General features: G+C 44.1%; 1 non-coding gene across 1 annotated transcript; it reads right to left on the reverse strand.

Moving 5' to 3' along the window:
• Positions 1–624: 624 nt before the first annotated feature.
• On the reverse strand, positions 625–731 carry LOC141635373 (small nucleolar RNA R71). The gene has a single exon (XR_012540067.1). It is a non-coding gene; the product is annotated as a small nucleolar RNA R71 (small nucleolar RNA).
• Positions 732–12,450: the final 11,719 nt, after the last annotated feature.

The raw sequence follows: 12,450 nt of genomic DNA on the forward strand, positions 1-12,450 counted from the left end.
CAAGCTCTTCTATTCAACTCCGACCCCGAAAGGCTTTTTAGAACCTTGAGGACTAGGACTCTTGAAAGAGTAAGGAATAGTTCCATACAAGCAAACATTGATCAACCAAACTCACACATCCCACAAAATTTTGATACAACAACTACGATTCAACCAAATACCACAATTGAGACTTTAGTAGAGAACCCCTTTCATAACTTCCTTAATTATAATAGTCCACCTCAAACACCACCATATCAAGAGCCAAACCACCCACCACAAATGGCTCTTAGAGATTATAACCGGCCTAACCATAATGATTCATGTAACCCTATCGATTTCGGCACCTTGGCCCCAAACAACTTTGAAATGCATCCCTCCCAAGTCGGGTTAATTGAGAATGACTTATTCGGGGGTCATATTGAAGAGGATGCCCATGCTCATCTCCGGAAGTTTAAGAGGAAAGTTTCACTAATGAAGAAGAATGGGGTGTCCGAAGACACCTTGAGAATGATGTTGTTCCCGTTTTCATTGACGGGCAAAGCGGACCGATGGTTGAACATCCACCCACCGGATACTTTCACTACTTGGGACGACTTAGCCAAAGCATTTATGGCCAAGTACTACCCTTCCTCCAAGACCGCGATGCTCCGCAATGAGATCCATACGTTCCAACAAGAGGATGGGGAGTCCTTGGGTGAGGCTTGGGACCGTTATCAAGACTTGATAGCAAGTTGCCCCCACCATGGAATACCGGAATGGTACATTACTCAAACATTCTTCCAAACTTTACTACCAAGAACTAAGGAGATGGTAAATGCCTCCGCGGGGGGAGGTTTTGACCACTTGAGTGATGAAGAGGGCACGGCATTGATCAAGAAAATGGTAGATTCGGAGGCAAACTATGGTTCTAGAGGGAACATGCTACGAAGGAACGGGAAATTTCCTAAGGAAAATGCCTCTAACTCCGAGACAAATGCCAAGCTTGACTTGCTCACAAAACAATTTGAGAAGTTTTCAAAGAATCAAGTGAACCAAGCCGCAACCTCATATGGGCCGCCCATGGAAGAAGTGGCTCAAGTCTCAAGTTGTGAACTTTGTGGAGGAAGTGGTCATACATATGACTTGTGTGGCAACAATTACAATGGTGCCTATGAAGAGAATGCTCAAGAGGTGAACGCTTTTCAAAGCTACAACAACAATCCTAGACCACCAAGGCCTCCTTACAACAACCCAAACACCTACAATCCAAATACCAATTTCTACCACCCCGGGTTAAGGAACCACCCCAACTTTAGTTACAAAAGCACCAATGTTCAAAACCCCCAACATCTCCAACCACAAACCCAAACCAATCCACCCGGTTTTGCTCAACCAAGGGGAATTCTCCCAAACCCAAGAAATAATTCCGGAAACCAAAACCAATGGTCAAGCAACAATCAACCCCAAAACTATGGCAACCAACAACAAGGGTACCAAGAGTTTGGTGGAAATGAAAGCAACCAAGGGTTTTACCAAGGGAATCAAGTAAATCAAGCAAATCAAGGATTTGGGCAAGGGTATGTTCAAGGGTCTCAAGAACAAGGTCAAGGATCAAACTTCAACAACTATGGTCCTAGAGCTAACTTCCAAGGGGGGCAAAACAACAACCAAGGTCCCAATGCTAGATATGACTATGGGTTCCCTTTACCCATAGCCAACCAACCTCATCAAGAGCCCCAAGGTGAGCTCTCTCAAGTTGAGCTATTGAAGATGATAAAAAACATGCAACTTCAACATAGCCAAGAGATAGCTAATTTTGCAAAAGCTACTCAACAAGAACAAGCAAACTTGAGGGCTACATTTCTTAAGGACATGAGGGAAATGGAATCTAGGATGGCTTCTCATGCTATGGCTAACCCTCAAAGGCCGCCCGGTGGTTTGTTGGCTCAAGGACAAAGCTCCAAAGATGCCTCAAATAGCCACCATGCTCATGCGGTAGTGCTAAGGAGTGGTTTAGAGCTTGAGGACCCTTACAAAGACCTTGAGTTGGAAGTTGATGAAGATCCCAAGGGGAATGGTTTAGAAATGGATGATGAAGAGGAAAGCTCACCCATTGAGGTTTCGGGTAAAGCTAATGAAGACAAGAAAGGAAAGAAAGCTTGTGAAGATTTGACTAGAGGAGGAATTCAAGTGGACAAGGATGTTGATGGATATGTGGAAGACCTCCCTTATGAGGAGGAAGCTATTGAAGAAGTACCTTTGCAACATTCTAAAAAGGTAACAAAAAGTTCGGCTCCTCCAAAGGTATCTTCCAATTCCCAACTTGTTTCTAAAATTCCTTACCCTTCAAGAGCCATAAAGAGTAGGGAAAACCTCAAGTATGCCAAATTTTGTGATATGCTTGAGAAACTTGAGGTTACCCTACCCTTTACGGAGGTGATAATGAACATGTCAACCTACTCAAAATTTTTAAAAGACATTTTGACAAGGAAAAGAGTCTTGGGTGACCAAGAAATAGTGGCTATGGAAGAAGCATGTAGTGCTCATATCCTTAACAAATTGCCCACTAAACTTGGTGACCCGGGAAGCTTTTCCATTCCTTGTGTAGTTGGCGGTGTTCCTATATCAAGAGCTCTTTGTGACTTGGGAGCAAGTGTTAGTGTTATTCCTTTGAAAGTTGCAAAAAGGATTGGCATTCAAAACTTGGCTCCCACTACCATGACTCTCCAATTGGCGGATAGGTCCGTCAAACGCCCTATGGGGGTGCTTGAGGACGTGCCCGTCAAGGTTGGAAAGTTTTTGATTCCCACCGATTTTGTTGTCCTTGATATTACGGAGGATAGCCATACTCCCATCATCCTAGGTAGGCCATTTTTGGCTACCGGAGGAGTACTCATTGATGTGAAGAATGGGCGGCTAACCTTCCAAATTGAGGGCAACAAAATCGAATTTAACTTGCCAAATTTGATGAAAGGTCCAAGTGTAGAAAGATTTAGCACAATTGAGGTAATTGATGAAGTAGTGCACGAAGTAGCCCTTGAAGAGGCGGAGATGGAAGAGGTTTTTCAAATCTCTTTGCATGATGAGGCAATGAAAGAGGATCACGAAGTTGATGAGGAACTATTGAAGAAAGTGGAGGGCTTTCTCCCTCCAAAGGTACAACTCAAACCCTTGCCTCCCTCACTCAAATACGCTTTCCTTGATGAGGAGAGGCCTATCCTATGATCGTTAATGCTAACCTAAGTGAGTCCCAAGAAAAGAAGCTTTTGGAAATCTTGAAAACTCATAGAGGAGCACTTGGGTATAGCATTGATGACATCAAGGGCTTAAGTCCGAGTTTGTGCATGCATAGAATAGTTTTGGAAGAGGGGAGTCAACCCAAGGTTGACGGTCTTAGGAGGATTAACCCAAAGATGGCCGAGGTGGTGAAAAATGAAGTGTTGAAACTCCTAGAGGCCGGTATTATATACCAAATTACCGATAGCAAATGGGTTAGTCCGGTCCACGTGGTACCCAAAAAGGGGGGAATACAAATGGTTGAACAAGAGGATGGCACCACCCTACCCACTAGACCCATGACCGGGTGGCGAATGTGTATTGACTACCGCAAGCTCAATGCCGCCACCCTCAAAGACCACTTCCCAATTCCCTTCATTGACCAAATGCTAGAAAGGCTCGCGGGCCATGCATATTATTGCTTCTTAGACGGTTATTCCGGGTTTTTCCAAATTCCCATCCACCCGGATGACCAAGAGAAGACGACCTTCACTTGTCCAATAGGGGTCTATGCCTACCGTAGGATGCCATTCGGGCTTTGTAATGCGCCCGGCACCTTTCAAAGGTGCATGATGGCAATATTTTCCGATTTCCTTGAAAAAAGCATGGAAGTCTTCATGGACGACTTTAGTGTCCATGGAGACTCGTTTGAGCTTGGTCTTGAGAACTTGGCTTGTGTGTTGAAACGGTGTGAGGAGCATAACCTCGTCCTTAATTGGGAAAAGTGCCATTTCATGGTTGAGGAAGGGGTTGTCCTCGGTCACATCGTTTCAAGGAGGGGTATTGAGGTCGATGGGGCCAAAGTTGCGGTCATAGAAAACTTGTCACCCCCTTCTAATGTTAAGGGAGTGAGAAGTTTTCTAGGCCATGCCGGGTTTTATCGGCGTTTTATCAAGGATTTTTCAAAAATAGCAAAGCCCCTAACCTCATTACTCCTTAAGGATTCCCCCTTTGTGTTTGATGATTCTTGTCTTGAAGCTTTTAATAGGTTGAAGAGAGCATTGGTCACGGCACCGATAATCCGGTCTCCGGATTTGAATCTTCCCTTTGAGATAATGTGTGATGCTTCGGACTTCGCGGTTGGTGCGGTACTTGGGCAAGTTGTGGATAAGAAGCATCATGTGATATATTACACAAGCAAGACTCTTGATCAAACACAATGTGGATATGCTACTACCGAAAAGGAAATGTTGGCAATTGTTCATGTCGTGGAGAAATTCCGGCAATACCTTGTTGGGTCTAAGGTGGTGGTTTACTCCGATCACACCGCTTTGAGACAATTGATGGTGAAGAAAGATGCAAAGCCCCGACTCTTGAGATGGGTCCTTCTTCTTCAAGAATTTGATTTAGAGATTAAGGATAAGGCCGGTTCGGAAAATGTTGTAGCCGACCACTTATCTAGATTGACCGTTGAAGACCATGGGATACAAGACAAGAGTGGACCCATCAATGAGTGGTTGCGGGATGATGGACTCATGGAAGTTACCGCCAAAACCCCTTGGTTTGCGGATCTTGCAAACTACATTGTGAGTGGTTTCTTACCGGATGAAATGGAACCAAGAGAAAGGCGGAAGTTGAGAAATGATGCTAGGAGATACTTTTGGAATGACCCACATTTGTTTCGCAAGTGTGGGGATGGAATGTTCCGGAGATGTGTTTCAAGAGAGGAGGGCTTAGAGATTGTTGACCGGGTTCACAATTCCGCCTACACTTGGCCACCTTTAGAACAATTGCCAAGATCCTCCAAGGTGGGTTTTATTGGCCCTCCATGTTCAAAGACATTCACTACTTGGTTAAATCTTGTGATGCTTGCCAAAGGGTTGGGAACATTGGGAAGAGAAGTGAGATGCCCTTGACTAACATATTGGAGATTGAGCTTTTTGATTGTTGGGGCATAGACTTCATGGGACCCTTTCCCAACTCTTGTGGAAATGAATACATCTTGGTTGCGGTGGACTATGTATCCAAATGGATTGAAGCGGTTGCCTCCCCCACCAATGATAGAAAGGTTGTGATGAAGCTTTTCAAAGGCACGATTTTCCCAAGGTTCGGAACACCAAGAGTAGTCATAAGTGATGGCGGATCTCATTTCCGCAAGAGCACCTTCAAAGCTCTACTTGAATCACATGGTGTGCGGCACAAAACCGCACTTGCCTACCACCCTCAAACTAGTGGGCAAGTGGAGGTTTCTAACCGCCAAATTAAAGCCATTTTGGAGAAAGTCACCAACAAAAGCCGGAAAGATTGGTCCCAAAAGCTCCCGGATGTCTTATGGGCATTGAGAACCGCCTTCAAGACACCCCTTGGCACCACCCCGTATAAGCTTGTGTACGGGAAAGCTTGCCATTTGCCGGTGAAGTTGGAGCATAAAGCTTGGTGGGCTCTTAAAGAGATGAATTTTGACTTTGATGCCGCCGGAGAGGTGCGCTTTCTCCAAATGAATGAGCTTGAGGAATTGAGATTGGAGGCATATGAGAGCTCCAAAATCTACAAAGACCAAACGAAGAAATGGCATGATGCCAAGATCATGAAGAAAGAGGTAAGTGTTGGAGACCTTGTTCTCCTTTTTAACTCCAAAATCAAGGTGTTTCCGGGCAAGCTCAAATCACGATGGTCCGGACCCTTTAAAGTGATGAAAGTATTTCCTTATGGTGCTTTCGAGCTATGGAGTGAAGAAGGGGGAACTTTTAGGGTCAATGGTCAAAGAATCAAGCGATACTATGACGGTGATAACAAAGGTCCTATTGAAGTGCTCTATCTCGGGGAACCCCTCCCCGAGGAGAGGGAAAGTTGAAATTCTCGAAAGTGAATTGGTTTGGTGGTGTTCCTCAAGAACCACCATTTGTAAATAGCATGCATTTAGATAGAATTTGAGATAGTTTGGATTGAACATTCTTGACGAAGTTGAATTCGGAGGTGGGACCCCTAGCCTCGCCCAAGATCCCGACACGAGCCGTCGGTTTGAAAGTTGAAAACTCGAAAAATGGGCAAGGATAGGACTTGGAAGTTTATTGTTGAGCATTGGAGGAAAAACGAGTTGAAATTGAAGTGATGTAACCCCCTGCCGGTGGACCGGCAGCCGGTGCCCTCCACCGGTAGCGCGTTGAAATTTTTTGATAAAAATTCGAAGGAATTAAGTTGAAGAGAATCCCCTGCCGGCAGGCCGGCAGCCGGCCCACCGGCAGGGAGATCCATACTTGTTGAAAATGTTGAAAAGTTGAAGGAGGAGAATCCTCTACCGGCAGGCCGGCAGCCGGCCCACCGGTAGAGGATCTCTTAGGTTGGTGAGAGTTGGAGAATTGAAGAAGAAGGAATTCCCTGCCGGTAGCCGGTGCCCACCACCGGCAGCGCGTTGAATTCATTTTGACGAAATTTGTTTTTTGAAAAAAATTGGGGCAAATTCCTCTGGTGGCCGGGCCACTGGTCAACCAACCGTGGGACTCTTTATAACTCCATAAACCAGCCCGTGAAACCCCCATTATTTCCTATTACTTTCTTTTTCCTACTCACACCTATCTCCCTCATTCCTCACCTCCATTACCCCAAACTCTACCAAATCGCCATTAATCCTCCTCCACACCTCACCCTCCTTCATTCCCTTCCTCCTCATTCCCTTTTTATCCTTCATTCCTTCTTCAAATATGGCAAACAAGAGGACAAGGTCAGAAATGGCGGAAGCACAGCGGCTTTTGGTCGAGGCAGCGGCGAGTGACACTAACCCGGATCCCGACTTCCCGGATGTTGAGTTCGTCACAGAAGAGCAAAAAGGTAAATTTATCTTGTTCAAAAATCGCCCCTTAACCCCGACTAAATTCATTTGTAGACCGGCTATGAGAAATATGGGATTAGACAACGAAACCTTTGAATTGTTTAAGGGTGTTGGTATGAAAGGCTTGTATGATTTGCATGAGGAAACTTATCCCCGCCTCACATGGGAATTCCTTAGTAGTTTCCGTCTTGATAAGCACCGACAAACCCGTATGGTCGAGCAAATACACTTCCGGTTGATGAACCGTGATCATTCCTTGTCCCTAGGAAGACATTGCCGAATTTTCGGCCTCATCAATCCCCCAAAATTTAAAGCACCCGAGACCGCTCACTTTTCTAGGGTGTGGAAAGCCATTTCGGGATTGGATGACCAAACCGGCGTGAAAAAGCCGGAGATTGCGTGCCACAATGCCCCCATTCGCATTTGGCATCGATTTGTGGGAGGTTCTATTTTTGCAACCCATGAGCCATGGGTTTTTCGGGTTACCGAATTGGAGATTTTGGGGTCTTACCTTCTCACCACCCCGGCCCCCTATGAAATCAATGTGGGTCACCATTTGACCCTCCACTTGCAATCACTTTCTAAATCACCGGGGCAAAAAGTCCCTCTTCATGTGGGTGGGATAATAACCCGAATTGCTAAGAGCCTTGACCGCCCGGTGAACTTGAACAACTTGAAGTGGATCCGGGGGGAGACCTACAACACCAAACAATGGTTAACGAAAAACCTAGAGTGGATCAAGGTCAATCCTTTTGATGGAATCGAGTATTGGCAAGTGCAAAAGAAGAATTCCGTCCCAATTCCCAATGCCTCCAAATTCAAAATCAAGCCCGGTGAGGAATCCTACCTCCTTGAGATTGAGAAGGAGCCCGATGAGACCCGACCTCCCCCGACCAACCCCGTCACCTATGGTCGTGACAACCGGAGGGAAACTCCATCCTCTCTCCACTACTCCATGCCCTCCTTCCGACCACCTTCCACCTTCCAACCTCAACCTTGGGGGGGTAATTTTGGTGAAGGCTCCTCAAGCAACGTCCCTCCTCCCCCGCCTCCTATGCATGCCGATTTGGTCACCTTCATGAGTGACATGCGGTTGGGTTTGGAAACCGCCGCTAGTGAGAGGCGGGGCATTGAACAAAGGTTGGATCGGATATACTATGACACCTCCGTGGGTCAATTTCCGATTTATGATGATTATATGAGGAGGAACTACGAGCACCCCCAACATCTCCACCCCTCCTACTACCTTGAGCCGGATGGTGGTTACCACAAGGATGCGCGGTTTGTCTACGCCGACATCAATATCCGGCCGGATTACTTTGCCGCCCCGGTTTTTCCCCCTCCCGCTTCTCAAGAGGAGGGGCATGATGCTCAATGGTTCGGGGGTACACCCTCCATTTTCTCCAACCCCGAGGTTGGGAGTGCCTCCGGGGCGGCCTCCGGCGGCTTCATTGCGTCCGGCGGGGATTTCGGCGATTCCACCGCTCCCATGAACACCGACGACTTCCTTAGAGAGTCCGCGTTTGGAGCGGTGGACGGAGATGACAATGATGATGATAATGATAATAATGATGATGATGATGACGGGGACCTTGAGTCTTAGGCGGCCTCGCGTTTGGCCTATCTTTCCTCCCTTTTCAATCCAAAGCCTTCGGTATGCTCCCCATATTCAATCCAAATGTCAAGTATGTACCCCAACAATCCAAACTTCTCATTCATATTTAAATTTTGTATGCATTTAGTTAGAAATTCATATAATTGCATTCATATAGAATTGCATTAGATTTCAATTTGTAATATATTGTCACATTTAGTAATTGCATTCACTTAGGATAACTTGCATTGTCATTTAAATTTTGCATATAGAATAGAGCATGCATTGCATTTTCAAAATAAAAACCAACTAAAAAATTGAAAAATGACTAAAATCACCAAAAACATGTTATTTTATTTCACTCAATTGCCCTCCCAGGTAAATGAATAAGTGTGGGGAGGGCCTAAAAAAAACACCAAAAACATGCATTTTAATTTCCAAAAATCAAAAATACCAAAAATATGTTATTTTTATTTTCAAAAATTAAAAAACCACCAAAAATATGTTGTTTATTTTTCCTATTCTCTCCCTATACTTTGTTCCATTGAGGACAATGTAAATTTCAAGTGTGGGGAGGGAAATATCCACTTTGTGAATATTTGTTTGCACCTTTAAATTTGATAAAAATTCAAAAAATGCCTAAAAATTGAAAAATTTCAAAAATTCCAAAAATATTGCATTGTATATATATGTTTGTCTAACAAGTGGCGCAGGCACATACGAGACATTTGAGGCATTAGGAGACTAGAAGACCGCTCGGTTTAATCTTTCCTATCTCTTTCTCCTTTACTATTCTTTTCCTTTATATTGTTGGATATATGGAGGAGGATGGGCTATGTTGATGAGGATGTTCCATTTTGGAACTTGGTGTGTGTTGCTTACGTGCTGCTAGGTTTAGATAATTGTTGCATGTTTATTTATGTTGCTAGTACTTAGAAATGCATTTCGTATCTTGTGAATATGTGTTTGTTGCTTTATTTACATTTTGCATCGAGTTTGTATATAAATTTTTGAACAAAATTTGGTCTAGGAAGGGAGTATGATACCCTCTATGATGATATTGTCTAAGCTGTGTCTTTCCCCTCTTAGTGGCTTGCACCTAGTGACCTCCTTGTTAGGGTGTTTGCTTGCAAATACCCGGGAAATGAGGCTAGACCGGAAAGTTTTGACCACCATGTGAGACCAAGACCGTAGGCTAGGCCTAGATTTCGACATAGCTCCTTACATGTGAGATTTAGAGCCTCCTTGGGACCGATACATCCATACCCGGTCCCCCTTTAGGTGTGAGTAGGCTCCTCGCGTGGCATGTCACATCACGACGCACAAGCATGGCGTCCTTTCCTTTTAGACCATGAGATGTTCATTTATATGCATATTTTGAAACAACAAGTTGCATTTCATTTCTTTTTGAGCCTCACATTGCCAAATAAGCCTAATTCTTCGACCCTTTAGACTAGGACCGATTTTGTTTACCTCTTTTGAGCCTTGACCTTTCATTTGATACCTACGATACTAACTACAACCCAAAAACAACCGACCTTGATCAAGAAAGTTGTCTATGAGTTTGGGTAGTATAAAGCAAGGGGATTTGAATCTTGGTTTAGTGGATGTGCACAATCCACTTGAGTCGGAATGATGGTTTAGTTTGGTTTGCTTTGAATAAAGAGGTTTTGAAAAAGAAAAGAAAATAAAATAAAAAAAAAAAGAGAGAAAAAAAATGTAATGAAAAAAAATGCGTTGCACTTATACTTTGTTTGTTGAGGAAAAAGCCGAGCAACACTCCTTATGCATCATTAAAGGAGTAGAAAAAGGCGTTGCAAAATAAAGGGGAAATGATGTTTTTCCAAATGAGTCGGATTTTCAAATTTTTGTGTGATTTAGGCAACTAATATCATGTTCTTTTTGATTCATTCATTTGTTATAATTTGGGAACAAAAGGGAAATTTTAACAACTACTTGATCTTAAACTCCAAATGATCCATAACGGCGCTTGCACCAATCCCGTTTCGACCCATCACCTAGCCCCGTTACAACCCTTGTTTCTTTTATGCATATTTTCCTTTTTTGCATCTTATTAATGGTCTTGTAGGAGTAGATTCCATGTTAGATTGCGGGCATGTCTCACGAGTCGAGTAGATGAGTGATTTTGGTTACTTTTTGCACAAAAATCACCCATTCCAAAAACAAAATGAGATATTAGTGAAAACCGTGAGGAAGTCGGTAGTCTTGGTCCCCTTAGTCATGGGTCAATTAGGTTGAATCTTGAGTGTGTCATGTGATTCTCGAAGGTTAGGCTTTGTTTCCCCCTTTCCCGCCTTTGAATTTGTTTCCTAGGCATTTGGTTGTCGAATTTCGGTTGCTTGAGCCACCATTAGGGCATTGACACCCCGCCGAGACTATGAGACGGTATCTCCCGACCAAAACCTTTAATCGTTCAAAGTAAAACGGCCGCTTAGATGAGGAAAGCGGTTTGATTTTTGTGATGCATCATATATGTCGACTTGTGTTTAATTGAGTGATCGCATCAAAAATTTTGTAGCAAGACCCAACTTGCCTTGCAATAGGGCACTCTCCCCTCATGAGTGTCAAATTGTGAGTTGAAGGGGCGTTGAGTGCGCTAATACTCGATCGGCTTAAGTAGTAGTTTAGTTGAGTGATGCTTATATTGTGCATCCACTCTCCATATCTATCATAATAATGCCTTGTACATTGATTTTGGACTTACTCGAGGACGAGTAAGGTTTAAGTGTGGGGAGGTTGATATGCGACTTATTTACACCTCATTTACCTCTTTCTTTTACGCATTCCGGCTCATAACGAGTCGGTTTCGTGTGCCTTTCCTTGCATTTGTGCCCGATCCCCGTACTTGTTATTTTGTGTATCCTTTTGTAGGAACCGAGTCGAGTATGGAGGAATTGGGGCAAGAAAGGCATTCTAATGCCTTTACATGAAGAAAAGGGAGATGAAGGATTATGAGGACAATCCTCTGCGCGGCGGAGGCGGGAGCCGGCCCATCCCACCGCGAGGGATGTGGCTATGAGGAGAAAAAGGAGGAAACAAGCTGAGAAGATGTTCTCTGCCGGCAGGCCGGCAGCCGGCCCACCGGCAGGGAACACAAGTCCATACTTAGGCAATTTTTGAAGGAGTTTTTGGGCAAAAGATGTGAGAACGCGCTGCCGGACAGTAAAATTTCTGCCGGGCAACCCAGAGGGCAACTCTTATGAAGAAATCAAGAAAATTCCAAGATGAAGAATTCTCTCCGGCCGACGGCCCAAAGATACCGCCCACCGGCAGGGGATTACACAACCTTTATTTCTCTCAGTTTTTGAAGAACGCGCTGCCGGCACAAGAGGCCGGCAGCCGGCCCGCCGGCACAGGAACACGCAGCACGCAAAATGGGCTTTTTCTCCATTCCTCCCTTAATCCTATGATAGCCTATAAATACCCCCTCCTTAAACCCTTTGTACACACAACCCTAGATCTGAAAACTTTCCTTATTAATTGTAATCCTTTCTTAATCAAGCACTAATCTTTCCTTAATCTTTCCTTAATATTTAGTAAAACTAGTAATTGTTAGTTAGAATCAATAGTTTACTCTTGTTCTTTGAAGATTGTATTGGGGGATTTTGAAGGTTTTCCTTCTTATTATTCAATCAAGCAATCATTTTTCCTTGTGTTGGTATACTTCTGCTCTTATTTACTTATCAATCATTTGTTTACTCTTTCTCTTGTCTTTCATAATTGTTATAATCATCATCATGTCTTCTCTTTATGTTAATTGTCCTTCTTCTCTTATTAGCATGGTTATCTTTAGTATGAGTGAGTAGACTTCCTTCTAGGGTTTAGGGGG

This window comes from Silene latifolia, chromosome Y (genome assembly GCF_048544455.1).
Source record: "Silene latifolia isolate original U9 population chromosome Y, ASM4854445v1, whole genome shotgun sequence".
Taxonomy (NCBI): domain Eukaryota; kingdom Viridiplantae; phylum Streptophyta; class Magnoliopsida; order Caryophyllales; family Caryophyllaceae; genus Silene; species Silene latifolia.